At 43.1% G+C, this 18,611-nt stretch overlaps 1 protein-coding gene across 1 annotated transcript in view; it reads left to right on the plus strand.

Annotated features, from left to right (window-relative positions):
• The window catches only part of LOC138473047 (leucine-rich melanocyte differentiation-associated protein-like), a 1,341,210-nt gene that overhangs the window by 1,184,468 nt on the left and 138,131 nt on the right, over window positions 1-18,611 (plus strand). The window lies entirely within an intron of this gene.

Raw genomic sequence — 18,611 nt, forward strand, 5'->3', positions numbered from 1 at the left:
GTGAAAACAAATGGGTACCAGGGCAGTTGAGGTTGAATACTGTATTGCATTAACAGCGCGAGAGAGCCCAATTACAATCATTGAAGAAACTGAATGAAATACGAACAGTGTTAAGAAAGGAGCGAATATTTGAAAAGAAGAGTTAATACCAAGAAGGACTTTGCTAAGAAAGGATCAGTGACCCAATACTGCAAAAGTATTATTTCTTGGATGAAAGAAAGCGCGAGTGGAGAACGGAAAAGCGTTGGCAGGATAGTGAACCAGTCATGGATATAAAAAGCCCTGGCAGGAGAGTAAACCAGGCACTGCGCAAGCCTAACAGAGTTCTGATATCCTGGCTGGAGAGTAAACTAGGAGCAAGAAGTGAAGTAAACCTGGAACCGTGGCACAGTAAGAACAAATACAAAAGGGAAGACCCATACCCCTTTTAAGGATCAGTAATAAAGTTGCAATACCCAGGCAGGAGAGTTCACCACGGGTAAAAAGAGGAACAGTCAAAGGAAAAGGGAAGAACAGTTCCCATTTAAGTATGAGATACAGAGTGAGATAAACTGAATATTTAAGGGAACCGTGTGTTAAAGGAGAGTCAATGGAAGGCTCATTCCCTGGAATAACCTTGACTGCATTAACATACTTGTGGAATCAGAAGAAATACAATATCACGGCTGTTACACCGAGCAAAGGAAAATACACCGACACGGGCTTGTAAAGATTTCCAGAATCTTTATTACAAAACTGAACAGTATTCAACAAAGTACAGAAATAGCTATTTGGCTGTCAATACATCACAGAGACCACCAGCAGGGTTCAATGTGAGCAGTGAGCAGGGTTTCCTAGCTGGACATCAGCGTATTTATACAGATTGTTATAATGATGTCCAGCCTCTTTACAAGTTAAAAACACACTGGGCTAGGGTCGCGCCAGGTTCATTTCCTAATTTACATATCTCGTGCATGCGGTTTACTTTTAAATACACTTACTAACAGACATTATTATTCTCTAATTTAACGTTACACTCTTTACATATTACTTTAATACAAATCAAACAAATGTTTTGCATGTCGTATTTGGATTGCATTATTATTCTTGTATACTTGTAGGTTAACATTGCTAATTCAAGTAATCCCCTTATCCCGAGGTCAACAAAGGACAAGGTCTACATGACCCTAACATGTAGCCTGAAGGCAGGCTGGACATTAACCCTCCTACAGAGGTTAAAGAGGTTAAGGCAAGAACAAGAGCACGCGAGACGGCCATTTTAGAATACAGGGTGACTTTGTACAATAAACTAAAATGGCGGTTCTAACCTAAAATGGAGGCTCGATTCACTTGGGGTCACGACCTTGTAATACGGGTTTCCTTGCAAAGCGACTGGGCATAGGCCAACATATACAATGAGGACGAAATAATATATCAGTTCTAACATACTGAATGGTGAAAACAGAAGGAACAAACAGGGAAAGAGTTATTTTCCTTAAAGTTTTGGAAGCATAATACGTGGAGAAACTCACGGGAGAGATCGCAGCCCCCCTTGAAACTGTGACGTGAAATATTGTATAAAGAAAGAGACACAAGGGGAGAGCCCGTTGAAACAGTGGAACAGTATTTGACTTTTTTTTACCAGACAACCAGTGAAAGACCAGAAGAAACATAGGGGAAGGGAGGAACCCTTTCTCTCGCGGAACTTTAAGTCCTTTTTGGTTTTGGCACTTTAGAACCTTATGTTTGGAACTTTTGAAAGAAAGCTATAAGTGGATAGCTTACACTTGTGCGCATTATTTTGAGTTTAGTATGTAAGGGGCAGTTTAGGATTTTTGGACAAAGTTTTTTGGTTTAACATCTTGACACAGACGTTTATTATTTTTGTTGAGGCAGGGAAACCCTTCTTAGACCTAGGGACAAGTAGATTTCCCCAAACCCCCTTATTATTTGGACAATAAAGATCCTATTTCATACTGGAACTTGTTACTGTGTCCGCATCTTACTCTTGATCCCATACAGTTCTCAATGCCCACCTTTAATATCTTTATTGGACTCCATGCTCCATCTTGTTTTTTTGTTTATTTTAGGGGTTAAGAAATAGAAAGCAATACCAGTCGCAAACATAAGCCACCTTTCTCAATTAGAAATGTGCCACCAAATTCTAGCTTCGTCTTGCTAACTGAAACTCAAGTCCAGCTCCTGCAGTGAGATGCATGTCCTTGCATTGCTGCTACTCTCAGCATTCCGTGCTCTAATGCATTTTTAACTCTTTCAATTGCTTTTTCTTTCACGTACAAATCAGCCATTTTTGCTCCTTGGATAGCACTGTTGCCTTTTTACATATACAATTTAAAAGAATACATACGATTAAAAAAATTATGATTACACACTTTGCTTAGTGGAAAAGATTTTCTAATTTTCTTACCGCTGGCCTCCATGCATGAAAGTCCACAATATTTGGCAAGTGCCGGGTCTGGGCACATCCAGACACTTATGTCAAATTTCGTGAAGTTTCATGCACGTTTGCATGTGAAAAAAGAATCTAGAACAGTTGGTAATGTTTGCTTTGGTTTTCCATTGATCCTCAAAATGCACTCCCTTCCGGATGCATATCGTTAGGATCCACAGGAGGCTGTAGGAGCAAGTCTGCTCAGGGTAGGTCAGGGTTCAGGTTTCAATGAAAGGTTAACCAGACAGTTGGGGTTTATGTAATACTGCTTTGGTATGCTGTGAAGTTTTTCCTTAATACTATGTGCAAGCCGTGGGAGAAGTTTAACATGGCGGTTGCAGATAACTACAGGAATCATAGAGACTGTGGCAGGAGTGGTGAGTGTTATATCTTGTTAACCTGTAAGGGCTTGCACAGCTACACACCACCTTTCAAGTGAAAATTCATGAAGGAGGAGGCGTGGGCCTCTGTTACCGCCTTCAGGCCCTTTTCCATTGTGCCTGGACTTATGATTAAGATTGGTTATTCATAATGCGCTTAATACCCGGAGGTTTCTAAGAGCGTACTCAGGGATTGAACCTGTGTTGCTCTGCGTCGTCTTACTTCCAAGGCGAGCACGTTGCCCCTAAGCTATCGTCCCGATAATACTTCCTTGTAGATTTTATAGAGCCCGAACTGTGTTGAATTAGGTGTGCTCTGCTGGTCTCCTTGGTTTTAATTGTTGTGCATTGTTGTTATGCGGCCCAGTTGGGACTGCGAGGAGCGACGCACTTCCCGACCTAAGAGACAATTGGAGGACTAGTATTGTCCACCAGGAACCTGTGTGAAGTGCCTAATAACATATACATTAATTCCCAAGACCATACCTTTTGCTTCCCTAGGGTGGGTGAAAACAGACAGTTTCTTCTTTGGTGGGTGAGAGGCCATTAAAGTGAATGAATCGGGATAAGGGCTTGGAGAGTGAGACAACCAGTTCCAGGGCGCAGGTGGCAACCACCAACACTGTGTGAGTTGAGAGGCGTGTGAAACGCTATTCATGAAGTAGAGACTTGCTAGGGCACAGCCCCCTTGCCCTGAGCTCGGAGGAAAGATACACTCATTTTTATAGGAAATTATTGCAAAGGACAGGAGACGTTCTGTGGGATAAGGAAGATTTGAGAAAAAATTAAAGGAATGGTTTGGTCAAAAATTTGTATTGCCCCTACGGGTCGGCCATGTGTTTTTAAGCCTACGTCGCTCGATTTTAGAAAAATTTCCTATGGACCTTACCCGAGTTTTCGTCCATTAAACGCACGCAAAAACAGGCATCAGGGAGCTGCCATTTTGTGATAATCCTATCATTTCCCCCATCGCCCTGGCTGACCTGCTTTTGCGGCACTAAATCATATCACCCGCCCCTGAGCCTGACATTATCAAAACATTCATATTCCCCGCCTCTCTCCGTGACGTTTCTGTGCTGTGTAGGCAAACGCGCCCAGTCGTCTTCTACGCGACTTCACACAGAACCCGGAAACCAACACAGATCAACTCACAACACAGCGCGCCACAATTCGGAATATGAAACTGTACTTCAAAATCAAACAGAAACACGGTACATTTGGTAAAGTACATTTATTTGACATTAAATGTTTATAGCATATTCAGCAATTGCCATATGAACTCCGAAAGTCATTTATTTCCTTTTATCTCTATCCGCAAATCCGTAAACGTTTATCGAGAGTCGCGCGCTGTTCTTTTATGGCACACAGGGTGTTGGTTTTCGTTCAAAGAAGCACTTTTGTCGCACGTTGAACCGCAAGGCTGTTCCATCAAGTAGGCACTAGGCCAGCGTAAAGGTTGATATGTTGCTTCTAGCCACTAGTACCGCGTAAGGGCATATGGGCCCTTGGCGATCGTCCCATAAAATCATCAGGATTGTGCAGTTGTTTACATTAAGCTGCAGCTGGCGGTTAAAAAAACCATCTGCCGGTGTCTGAAACTGGTGGCAGTGGCAAAAGGGAAGGATATACCTTTTTTGAAAACATAAAATTTATAATTAGTCTCGCCAGCCGATCTTTATTAATATTATTCATTTTATTTATTACGGCCAAGCTGAAACTATTTGCTTTCAAGGATAGTGCAATGGAGTATGTTCGGCTCTAAAATCAATGCGAAAACTAACAAAATAAATTGAGGTTAGTACACAATGAGAAATGACTTTTTGTCTACATGCGTGTGGAATGTGGACCTGCATGCCCATGTGCCTGCTACAAGGACGATCCCACAAACGTTTTCCAAGCTATTCATTCATTCATTTATTCATGCATCCATTCATTAATTCTTCATTCCGGCATAAAAGTGTCTAAAGTGTTACTTACATTATATTTGCAATTTCCATTGTGTCTCTGTGTAATGCAGTCCGTAAATCCCACTGTGCTCTTGACAACGATTTTTCGTATACTGAACTAACATGAAACTCGGTCTAGTTTCAGAATTTTTTGCCTTATCGTCTCTTACGTTATTGCACCCCCCCCTTCAAATGAAGTTCTTTCGGCATGGTCCCTGTCTCTCAAGGTCAAAAAACAATCGAACCTTATACTGCCAGTGCGAGTTGTGGGCCTCTTCAGGGCGCGAGCTGAAAATCAAAGCCGCTGACCTTCACTAGAAATGAGCATACATTCTTTCTTTGCAACATCCCGTAGTAAAGCCATCTGTGAGAACTTGAAGTTTCGAATCCATCTATGTAGTGCGCCTCAATGTGCAAATGTGAACTGGCTTCTCTCCCATCTGCAACGGCTCGCTTGGCGCGTTCTAAGGCCCCCAACTTTGTCCTCTTTGTCTGCGAGCTTTGAAGCCCCAAAGAACCATAACTATTGAGACTTTTAATTTTTTGGGGAAGGTCAGGGAAAGTATAAATTACCTGAGGAGTTGAGTTGAAAGTGAGATTTATTGTTTGTTTGTTTTATTATTTGCAATACGCAAGCCTCCCCTCGGTTAACAGTGCCCAGCATTTAAAGAGATTGCGAAAATTAGTTACATCAACAAAAATATATACATACACATATAGACAAGGTCAGCAATATGAGGTGAATAGAGAGAGAATTCAAATATGGCACCCAGGATGGTGAAGGTAGGGGTTAGGGTTAGCGTACTTTGTATGCACACTGTACAATAACATTTATTTACAAAAAGACAATCGTATTACAATTATTTAAACCGGGATTTGTACTTCACAACCAGCTCTCCTTTGGGTGGACATGGCACAGTGGCAATGTTGGGTGGCAAATGGATCAGTGCTCTTCACAGAAACGTTCAAAATTCCATATCTGTGCTTCTCTAATACAGCAACAATAAGGCTTTTGACAAAGTCAAACTCCATTTCCTCATAGACTGGTTTGATCACCCATTGCTTACTTCTTTTTGAAAAGGCCTTAGTGTAGCGAGGCATCCTTACATTACCCTTAGTCCTAGATTGTTCACGGCCGAGATTCTCGTTATGGGCCAAGACCGCTAGTAGAGTCCTATGTCTCATGCCCTGTATGCTGAAATGCAAGCGCTTTGGCCTGTACTTTAGGCACATATTGTGGAACACCTCCAAACCTCCTGTGTGACAGAATTCTGTCAGTCCCCTCAAATCTCTTGATAGAGTTTTATCGAAAACAATCTTCTCAATGGCTTTGTGTGTCGGTGAAGATGGATTCAATCACTTCTTCTTCCGTGCCTCCACTGGGAACAAAGGGCCATGTTCACATTGGTGGAAATGTAGGTTTTCTGACCAGCGGTGCACGTTGGTACAGTGGTGCATCAGTGACCGCCATTTTTCAAGTAGTATTTCCACTGACCCTTCACAAGTTTTGGATCTCCACCAAAGATGGTTGCTGATAGACTGGGACCACTCTGAAATACTTTCCAAACCTTTTTTTTCCCTGCAGCCGAGATTTTCTTATTGATTGATTTAGCAAGATGCCATACGTCAAATTGATGTTTAATATGTGGGAACTGCTCTCTCATTGTCTTGGCATTTGAAACATGTCTGTCCGTGGCTATGAGGTCGATGTGCATTCCCCTCGATTGCAGATATTCCACTGATTTTATAAATCCTAGTTTCTCCATGGCCACTGAGGATGTACATTGTGTTATCTGCACGACCACCAAACTCACAATTCTCTTACTATCCATGTCCTGAAAGTGGTAGGTGCAGTACTTGGCAGAAAATCCAGGGCTGTCGCACTGTCCATTGCTGGCTAGCCTGAATCGTTTGCCTTCGAATGTACTTGCTAGAGACAATTGTTCAATTTTCCAAGCATCACTAATGGCCGGAAACAGATAATCATGTTGGTATTTGTAGTACTGCGTTTTTGAAATGAAATGGAGTCCCACAAACTGAAAGAAAGACTTTAACTTTCTAAAACTGGAGCCACTAAAAAGCGATGCAGCTGCACACAGTAGATTGCCTGCTGGCAGTTTCCCCAGCATCGGTTGTGCAGACCATGAGAACCTTTGATGTAATCTACAGGCGGCATGTATTGTGACGTTACTGCCTTGTTTTTGACGAGTCACATGAATCAATGGCTTCCCACATACTTTCCCTCTGACGGAATGCCCACATTTCAGCATACTTATAATATCCATCAAACTGTCGAATACTATGTATTTGTCCTCTTTCATTAGACTTTCATCCTGCGTCAAAGTTGTTTCGGCCTGTGACGTTGAGGACATATCACCACATTTGAAAGAAATATCGCTGCTATCTAGTTCTGATGCGTCGGTGAATGCTGCTGCTGGTTTATTCTCTGTCATTTCAACATCTGATACTTCAACATTGATGGGAGAACACAACAATGTCGACAGCTTTTTTGGCGGCAATTTTTTGGCGGGTGTAGATTGTGTGAATTGATCTGCGACTACTTCAGAGCTATCTTCAATACATCCAGTATCATGTTGTTGCGGTGCTGTGGTCGTACTGTAGCAATGGTCCAATACAACTTTGCCGGATTCTCCGGACACATTAATTTCATTTTCTGTACATTGGACATGAGCATCCCGAGTCTCAACACGCCGCGTCTGAATTAATAGTTCCTCCATAGCCTCCATAGTGTAAATGGTCTGGCAAGCAACATCTCTCATTTGCTTCACTGTCTGTGTATGTATAGTTCATAGACCCACGGGTAACTAGAGGACAGATTGGAAAAGGGATGTTCAGTTTAAACACAAGATAAAGTATAGTACAATTGACTTGAAAAAAACATAAAATAGTCCCCAGCACAAAAATATTTCTAAAGTTATGAACTGTTTGTAACAAACCTTACTTTTGTTTCTTTTCTTTGCAACTTTTTTGACTCGACCTTCAACATCTGCACGCTGTTGCTCCGATACGTATCCGCATGTCTCCCCTTCCTCTTGCGCTGCAACGACTATATTTTCTGTATCCGCATAGACAGCACGGAATGAGGCTCCATCGACTCCCTGAAACATAGTATTTTCATTACTGTGTATCAAAATATTGTTAGCATAAAACACACGTGAGGACGAACACACATGACCATCTCAATAGCCAAACACGATTTAAACATTGTGTGGTACAATCAAACGACAAGTATTCGAGCTCTGATGACCTAGTTCGATGGAGCTGTCAGTATCCATACCTCTGGCTCTGCATGGACTGCCACGAATGATTGTATTGAAGAGGAGGCATCAGCAACTCCCTGAAACACAGTACTTGTGTTAGTATGGTCTTGGGGTCGACGACACAGGTACATATAAAGAGATAACCACAAATGTTGCATTGTCTAAAAGAATCAAGAAATATTTAAATATGATCAGATTTAATCGACTTATTTCTCCGATTTCTTTACATCTGCATCATCTAAATGGGATCTTGTGATTGTAGTGGAAGCTCCATCGTCTCCCTGAAACACAGTACTTGCGTTAATAGGGAAGAAAGTATAGCAAATGGAATTGCGTTATATGATCACGCTCGATGGAGCTGTCAGTATCCATACCTCGTGCTGCTGAAGAATATCTAGGGCTGTTGTCAATGTGGTGCGCACTTCCGAAAGCTGTTGCGCCGATTCGTATCCACATGGTCCCGCTTCCACCGGAATTACTTGAATGTCAGGCTCCGCATCAAGTGCGTGGGTTGACGATTCAACAACTGCCTGAAAACATAGTATTTGCATTAGTAAGGATTACAATATTGAAAACACAACACACGCTTGGGGTCGACCGCACAGGTACATATCAACGGCTAACCACGAATGAAACATGGTGTAAAACAATCAAACGAGAAGTGTTCCAGTCCTGATGATCACGGTCGATTGAGCTGTCAGTATTCATACCTCGTGCTGCTGAAGAACATCTAGGGCTGTTGTCAATGTGGTGGACGCTTCAGCATCTCCCTGAAAGACAGTACTTGCATTAGTATGGATAACACTAATTATAACTGAAAACAAACACCAGGGGACGACAACTAAGGTGTATATAAATTGGAAAGCACTAACCAAACAATTGCTAAAATAATCACACGATACATACAAACTATTACTTGACATGCATAAAACAAGTCTGTAGCAGAATAGCCAAGTATGATTACCTGATACACGCTAGGAGTGGTTGATAACTGCGAGCACGTGACGGAAGTAGAATGTTCTTGCTTCGGATTCAAGGGATAGTCAAGAAGTTGTAAAGGTAAATTATTGTTTGATAATGAAATGCCGATATTTAAAATTGCCATGTAAGGAGACAGAATACTTGAGTAATGAGCAATATAGCACAGTTCCCTGTGCCCATATATAGATTTAGTTTGTGGGTTATGAAATCTAAAAATAATATATTGATAAATGTCATTATTCAAAAAGCTATACACTCATATCAATGTTGAATGTATTACAAATTGGAAACAACACCTAAAATATCAATGAATCCATTCGGCTACCTACACACTACCGCAAGGCCTAAAGCTAAAAACGGACACTTGACTCACCAGAGGCGGAATGTGGACGAATAGAGTGGGACTACCGTTTGCGAGCAATTTTCGTGTCGATCGCCGTTTATTCTTCTTTGTTAACCAGGATGTGGTGTACATGTTCGAGGGAAAGTGCCGGCTGCAGATGCGGTATCGATCACCCCTCTTGTCCTCAAAGACTTGTTGGACTCTACATTCCAGCTCATCCAGTCAATATCCGCAATGTCTGACCCATTCTCTTATTTGATCAACAGTTTTCGGGAATACATGCATTGTAGTGCCTTCAGATTTAGCATGGGTCTTCGAGGGGCAACCGCTAATCGAACAGGCAGACATTGTTGAAAATTCTGAAAAGTAAATATCAAGATTATTATAAAACCTTGATGAATAAAAATGTCATAAAAATGTAAATGAACCATACCATGCTCAATGCAAGGTGTGTTTTGGTCGCCGGAACTATACCAGTTCATCATGTGCGGCTTAGTATTTACATAAATTACAGAAATCTTTTAAATTATGTGACTAAACTCTGAACATGTGACTCGTCCCTTGGATGTTCTGTCTTGCACGAAAAGGAAACATGCTTACATTATAGACTGGACCCCCGAAGGATGCAATTCGATGACAATTGACACAGATGAAAATAAATAGATCTATTGATAGTATAACAATTGAAACTCAAGTCAATACCAATTAGACCAATGACCATAGCTCTATTGGGTACTGTAATAGCAAATAGATTGAAATGTAAAAATGACCGAAATATGACTAGGATACATGGCCTTACCTTGACCAACAAACAGTTGGATTCAGCAGGCCGAGCAGTATGTTGCAGGAGAACAGGTAGATGGCCACAGGTAGCACACTGACGAGCTTGCTCGAAGCGGTCACAGATAGCACGGCGATGAGCAGATTAGCATAGCTCTCAGTGCTTCTCAGGTAGAAGGTTCAGGAGTTGACTTGCAAAGCACAAAGATGTTCTCATGAGACATATCAAGTGGTTTATAAAGTATTAGAAATGGGTGTGTTTGTGAATGAATGATGGGTGTATTGCAGGGGGGCGGCCTGCCTCGGAGGAGGCCTGCCTGGAGACACGGTCTGAGGAGGCCATGTGAGCGATGGCCCCTGGGCGTGGGATACCTTTTGAAGTGTACATGCTGTTTGCGCCCGTGACAGCCCCCATGCCAGCGATCATCCCCGGGTGCGAACCGCCTTTGATAGAGGGGGTGGGATGGATGGGCCTGGGGCGTGCAGGCAAGTGTGTGGGAGCGAGGGGCCATCAGGCCCCTCTCATCCATTACTTCTCAGTAGAAACTCGTACCAAGTGCCTCCAGTAGTGGGTTCGCCCCTTGCCCTTATGTGATGTTAACTTTGGATGACATTCGCGTAGATGGGAACACTGAGCAGGACACGGGGCATCAATTTTTGTACCCCCTTTCCACTCCATCTTGGTGACCAGGCCTCACTGCGATAGTACAGCGCGCAGAGCACATGGCCCACACCCTCGTTCCCACTCTGACTGGAAAACTCCAGAGGTATTTGCAACAGCTAATAAATGTAACACATCACTCTTCCTCTGAGATCACGGTCCTGCATATGAACCAGCCTGAACCAAGCACATAGCTTGTTCATCTCCACAAACGTGTCCTTGCCCACGCACCCTCGCCAGTGGAAACTTACTGCTATTCTGACCCTGTGTCCCTGCATGGTATTCTCTTCATGTGCCAGACCACTGACCACGCCATGATGCCCACCTAGCAGATCCCCAACTAACATTAGACCCCTACTGCAGTATATCGTTGCCTATCAATAACAAATGCCACATACCGGAGATTCCTGTGAGCACAGACCCACACTTCAAACGGTGTATTATAGTGGTCAAGACCCTTGACCTAAGGCCTGTATAATCCAATGTTAATTGATAGTATAGATTATATTTGTGACTTTTATAGAGACATAACCGACTGAAAGACTTTGAACAAGTGTAATTTAGTGCATGCATTATTGATAATATATTATGTTAGCTTAGATAGTGACCACCCCGCTTCACAGTGACCTGAACTTCGCCCATTCCGAGCATAGATGTCTGACGTCCATCCTTGAATGGAGACATACTTGATTCATTTAAAATTTAAAAAATCAAAAAAAACAACCGTTGTTAAAATATATGTGGTGTTTTATTTTGTATCTTATTTTGATGACACAAAAATACAAGACTTTAAACATTATACAGTTCAGGTTGCAGCACAGCGAGAGAAAATCCCCTGTACTGACCGATGTCACTCGGAAACGTTTCTCTTATGGCACGAACGGCACAGGCGGGTATTACTCTTCGAACGCGGTGTCCAAGCCTCCCGTGAAGCCACTATGTAAAGGAACGATAGGCCACCAGCCTGTACCACCTGTGAAAAGGAATGAAACAAACTGTTTATAAATGACCACGATAAGTTTAATAAATGTTTGTTGTCAATGACAATTCTTGTAGCTAATGGCATTCTGCTTGGACAAATGCTATCTAGACACTGCACACTATTGAACGACTTTTGTGCGTTACAATGATATGTATATGTAATTTTGGATATAGTAGAAGACCATGAAATAGGAGTGGCATGACAAGCAGAGTATACTTACTCGTTACTCGGATTACGAGGACGAACAGTTGCGCGATGTTCGTGCATAAGCACCATCATTATCCTCAACACGGACCGTGTGAGGCAGGCTGGCCTGAAGTCTGGCAGCTCGGTGATGCATTGCGGTCGTGGCTCGCCTTCCGAAATGTAGGCTACGCATCCCGAGTTTTCACAGCAGCAGCAGTTCTCGTCCTCGGTTGGCATTAGCTCGCACCGATTGCATGTGCACCAGGTGGAAACACCGTCCATGCGACTAGGTCCAGGCTCTTCAGCTGTTGAATCGTCCTCCCAACTGCCGTCCGAAGACCCATCGTTTTCGCGTGTTTCCCTTTCCAGTAGTTCCTCCTCGGTATACTCGGGCTCGTACATGTAGCGTACATGTAGGGCATTATTGTAGCCATTGTGTGTTAAACAAACTAAAATAATTGATAGCGGTGGTACTGGTATCTGTTCACACGGGCTAAAAGAAATGAAGGTAGCTGACCAGAGCACAGAAACGAGTCACAGAATACTCAAAGTAACACAGAGAGAGGAATGGAATCGAAAATCTGCTGCTGTGTGTTGTGAAATGGTCTGTTTATACTTATTGAGGAAAGAGGCGTCCTGCCATTTCCATGGCGACACGTCATTAGCTGAAGCGCAGCGAATGTTGACACGAGATGTGCTTTTGCGTTGTGAAATGGGCGGTACGCGTCTGCTGATGACAGGCTCAGGGGCGGGGGATATGATTTAGTACCGCAAAAGCAGGTCAGCCAGGGCGATGGGGGAAATGATAGGATTATCACAAAATGGCAGCTCCCTGGTGCCGGTTTTCGCGTGCGTTTAATGAACGAAAACTTGGGTAAGGTCCATAGGAAATTTTTCTAAAACCGAGCCATTCAGGCTTAAAAACACATGGCCGACCCGTAGGGGCAATAACATTTTTTGACCGAACCATTCCTTTAAGGGTTTCGAAAGAAGAAGGGAATATTTGACAAGAGACCTCATCCTCGTGGCCAAATGACTACATTTGGTTTAGGATAATTCGTGGGGTTTGGACAAACTATGGAACTTATAGGCGCTGGTAGGGTATGGCAGTCCTATATCCGTTGGTTAAGTAGAAATTATTGGTGAAGGATGAGGCAGATTAGTTTTGAATTTCGCACGTGATTTGTTTTATTTCTATTCGTTGAACCGCACTAATACAATTCTTAGTCAGTTTCAACACATGGATAGCTTTACACAGCCACAGCCGACGCGCGTTTCAACCTTAGTCTTTATCAAGGCTGGTGGTTTTGTGAATTGGTGGTGCAGTTATGTGGTGTACCCATTGTAGTGACAACAATGAAATCAATGCGTTATGTACATTTGCATTTGTTCAAGACACCCGTTAATATAGCATGTTACCAAATTTAGAAATCCCAAGTGTATTGTGACACCCATGTGAGGTGATTAGTCATGTGTTGGCAATAGGTGTTAGTGACATGTCAGTTAGTTATAACAACAATAACATATCCATATATACATAGGTCATGGAACGACAGGTTGGCAATTTCAATTTAGAGACAGACAAGGACATGGTACCAAGGAAAGAAGAAATGAGAGACGAATGTTAGTCAGTTAGGGGATTTATATAAAGGCAGTTATGCCCTGAGATAAACTGGGCAAGGAGGAGGTAAAGTGTCTTACCCTTTGAGTTGTATCATATGCTTCAAGAGAATGGTGTGCTGGTCCTACCCATGCTGGGGTGCCAGAGGACTGGATAGTCGAGCTAGAGAGAAAATACATATGGTTGAATGGGGGAGAAGTGAAAGACCATGGTAAGTTAGAGGTATTAGTGAAAGATTTCTAGTAAACTTGTGACGGGGGGAGGCTTATATTAAGGGGGAATTGGGCCAGATCAGGTTAATTTGGTAAAGGAGGATTGGGAAGACTGTTGTCTGTATTGGCGAAGGGTTATAATGTGTTGGTGTTGGGAAGCGTATGTCAAGATGAGCGGCCGGGTGGGCGAGACGCGGTTGCGTGAGGAATTAGTGAAATGTCAGCAGCTAGTGTTTGGATGGAGCAAGCAAAATGGGTGCTGGCGATTTAGTAGTGCGGCCGGGTAAGAGAGGAAGGTGGTTGCGTGCGAAACAATGAATTGTCAGCAACTAGTGTTCGGATGGAGCGAGCTAAAAATGGGTGCTGGCGGTTATAATGCGGCCGGGTAAGAGAGACGCGGTTGCATGAGGAATTAGTGAAATGTCAGCAGCTAGTGTTTGGATGGCGTGAGCTGAAAATGGGTGCTGGCGGTTAATACTGCGGCCGGGTAAGAGAGACACGGCTGCATGGGGAGTAGTCTGCAGCTAGTGTTTGAAGAGCGAGCAAAATGGGTGCTGGCGTTGAGTAATGCGGCCGGGTAACAGAGGAACGCGGTTGCGTGCGAATTATGAATTCTCAGCAACTAGCGTTCGGATTGAGTGAACTAAATTGGATGCTGGCAGTTATAAAGCGGCCGGGTAAGAGAGACGCGGTTGCAGTGTTTGGATAGAGCGAGCTAAAATAGGTGCTGGCGGTTGATAATACAGGACCTAAGTTTGGCAGGGCTTACCTGTGCCGGCTGGCATGAATCAGCTATCTCGTCACGTTCGCTATCCTGATTAGTTGCAAATTGGCTTGACTTCCTGTTTATATGCAAGGTCTACTGCGGTTGGCTGCTCAAACGAGCGATTTGATTGGATGATTGATAAGGGCACAGGGATAGGCTTGTCAGTTAGGCTAATCAGAAGTGGTTTGGTCCTGTGTTGGCATGGACATGGTAAGGGAGAAGGGGGGGAGGTAGAGTGGGACACAATTGGGGGTGGAGGAATGATGAATAAGGCGGGCATAAAGTAGTCTCAATGTAAGTTTGGTGGGTGGATGCCGGTAAAATATCTGTAAAATGCATACACTACTTGTTAAGGAAGTTTAGCACATACGGACAGGCTATATTAGCTAGGGGCTTGTCCCAGGGGCCGGGATCGGCGCCTGAGCTGTGTGTGCCAGTGGCAAGTAGGATATAAAGAAACGGAGGTGATATTGTGTGGAGTATGTTACACATAGTAATGTGAGCTGGCAGGGGGGGTGATCAATACCGATTGATGGTGTAGCCATGGTAGGTTTGGTCATTACGTTATTGGATGTGTATGCTGGGTACAGCAGAAAAAATGTTTGAACCAATTAAGGTATGGCATCAAAATCAATTGGTTCAGTAGCGCATTGGTACATCAACATTTACAGGAATACATGGAAGTCATGGTCACTGTTTAGGCCGAAGGTTACAGATCTGTATCGGCATATCAGTTTGGCTTCTTTTTGACGCAGTTGTAGTTCGCGGTTTCCACCTCTTATGTTGATAGGGATTTTCTCAAGGCCTGTGAAGGTGATATCTTCCTTGTTGTCCCACTGGTGGTGTTCTTGCCAATGTAGTGCCAGCGGGTATCTGGAATCCTGCAAGTGTAGAGAGTTAAGGTGCTCCCTAATCCTTGTCCTAAGCTCTCTTTTTGTGCTTCCAATGTATTTGCGTTTACAGACACAGGTGATAACATAGACCACGAATTTTGATTTGCAATTAATGTACTGTTCAATTGTGTGTGTTTCAATAGTGCTGAAGACTACAGTTTTTGTTGTACTGGCAAATTTACACATGGAGCATGCTCCACATTTGTAGAATCCTACTGGTTTGTTGTCTGTTAACCAATTGCTGCTGGGTTTTGTAATTGGTGCCAAAAAAGATGGACTAAGAATGTTTTTGAGTGTTCTAGCTTTAGTAAATGTTAAATTGGGTTTATCAGGAATCCATGCCTTGATGTCTTCATCCATTGCCAAGATATGCCAGTGTCTTTTTAAAGTCTTCTGTACTTGGTAGCTGTCACTGCAAAATTGGGTGATAAATCTTATTGGACTGTCATTCGTTGCCTTGTTTCTGGTATGTACCTTGGGCGTTAGGAGTGTATTTCGTTCTCTGTTATGGGCCATGCTTATAGCAGCTTGGATAGCTTGTTCAGGGTATCCTCGTTCTTGAAAGCGATTTTTGAGTGTGGTGCATTCATTTCCGAAAGCTGGGAGGTCGCTGCAGTTCCTTTTGGCTCGTAAGAATTCCCCCTTGGGGATATTGTTGATTACTGATTTCTTATGACAACTTGAGGCATGAAGGACAGAATTGACTTCTGTTGGTTTTCTGAAAGTAGCAGTTGTTAGTTTATTACCATTTGGTGTGATGGTAATGTCTAGGAAATCAATGGTGGTTTTGCTTGAGATGCCTGTTAGTTCGAGACCAAAGGTGTTTTGGTTTAGGTAGAGTTTGAATGAGTCCAGTTCCTCTTTGGTTCCACGCCATATCATCAAAATGTCGTCGATGTATCTCATCCAAATATGGATTAGTTTGTTGAATTCATGGTTGGTAAATGCATGCACTTGTTCATAGTGGTGCATGAAGAGGTTGGCCATTGAGGGAGCATATGTAGCCCCCATTGCAATCCCCTTTGTTTGTTTGTAGTATTGTTGTTCAAAGAGGAATACGGTATTGGTTAGTGAGAATTCCAAAAATTCTTTTGTGAGTTCCAAATGGGACCAAAATTAAGGATGTTTGTAACTGATTTTGGATGACTCCTACTCACTCAGATATCAAGTCCGATTAGTACGATTAGTAGGATAGTCTAGTGCTTCGTGGGAATTTGAGTAAGCCTTAAAATACCGATTTTCATGTATCGGAGGGCAAACCATAGTGTGTCTGGAGTACATGTGAGGAGTAGTCAGAAGGTCTGATGAATCTCTTTTTGACCCCTCTGCTTTGTGTGCATCCTAGGGCCTGGGGCTGGGGCAGAGGCTGGAACGTTTATTATGTGCTCCCCATCCCCTTTACCCCTCGCATGTTTTCAATGCAGTAGTTTGCAGTCACCGTGTTGGCACCTTCCACTGGAGGCTCTAGAGGAACTAGCAGATCACTGGAACAATCTGGATCTGACAATATCTCAACATTCCTTGATTTTATTTTCAAGATTTGTTTGTGCACACGACACACTTAGCGCTTACCTGGAGCTGGTGCACAGCAAAACATGTCTGTTAATTGTATAAGCCATACTAGAGCCATTCTCCTCTTAAAATCCCCAAAATTGAGCTATAATTTGGACTTGCACAGTAATACCAAATATGTACATTTGCAGTGCGAGGACAAATTAATTTACAAGCCAACAGCATGGCTACCGACAACACACTCAGGCTTAGTGTATGCACCTATAATTGGCTCGGAATACATGTGCGTGCAATTGACACAGATAACACACCATGTGCACAGAAAATATGCACAGATTGACTGTGCGCAATAGATCTGTGTCCGGAATTACTATATACAAACCGACACACCGATACCCCATCAATTCAACACGCAGTAAAAGACAACACACATTCATTCCAACCCCAACACACTGCTCCCCATGACACATAAACATACACTCCGCAAAGGAATGCCTCCAATCATGGAGCAGCACACGCACAATGCTCTAAATACACACAGGCGCAACATACACATACAATGTGCAATAGGTAGTAGGCACATACCTTACATTGAGAATGCACACAAGCAGGAATATGCTTATACACATGCATGTGAAATGCTAATGATACACATGTGTTATGAAGCAACCAGCAATGCACAAATAAGCAGGGAGCAAATGCTCATAACATGCACATAAACACTCAGAAAACAACTGAGCAATGGAAACTATACACATGTAATACATGTAATATGCATACACAATCATTACTTGGATGCTGAAGGAGCTCCTATTCGTAATGGTCAATGTAGTGAAAACCGTATCGTCCAGTCACTTTTGCAAAAGATTCCCCTCTCCTAAGTATGTTTTAGGCTAGCCCTTTCTACTTGCCTCAAACACCTTGCAAATCACTTCTTCAAAATGACAGCCCCCAATAACAGTCTCAAACAACAAATATGTCCTCCCCTGGAATAGTCCGGTTGGTTTCTCCTTCCTTCTCCAGGATAATCTGATCAAACATGGGTCTTGCTACATCTCCCTCTATTAAGTACCTCTCAACAGTCCCCAAGTTCTGGTTCAACAAAAAGAAAAGTGTTGTGCTTTCAAACATCTCCTTAGAAGGATGATAAGATTTCAGGGCACCTGCCTGTGAGCCGTATTCTGTAGAGACCTCCGAAAGTCCTCCAGCCTGTTTCCTGTTGTAGTGGGCTAAGACATCCCGAGGCTTCTTGTAGGTCCTGTAGATGTCACAGTGTTTCCACCACAAGGTACAGGTGGAGGTTATCTTTGATTTGATGAACCGTGCTCGCTTGTCATGCTTTCCACAGAGATTCTGAAGAGGGCCTTATCACCTTCCTTTTTTCCAAAGGTCCTCATTTCTACTCCCTTCCCCACTTCCCTACTCCTTCGGTCTTTATCCTTATCAGTGCTGTACCATGTGCTCATTCCTGTTTTCACCATGGATTTAAGCCCTTCTGATTGGAGTCTAACCTCACCCCTTCCATGGGCTAAGTGTGTCCTCGTTTCTTTCTGCTCTCGGTAGCTACCACTTTGATAGCTTTTTGTGCTTTCTCCTGGCTCCCAACCTCTTTGTGATTACTCAGTCGTTCTGCCTC

The sequence above is a fragment of the Ambystoma mexicanum genome, chromosome 8 (assembly GCF_040938575.1).
Source record: "Ambystoma mexicanum isolate Mex_15411 chromosome 8, UKY_AmexF1_1, whole genome shotgun sequence".
In the NCBI taxonomy this organism is placed as follows: Eukaryota; Metazoa; Chordata; class Amphibia; order Caudata; family Ambystomatidae; genus Ambystoma; species Ambystoma mexicanum.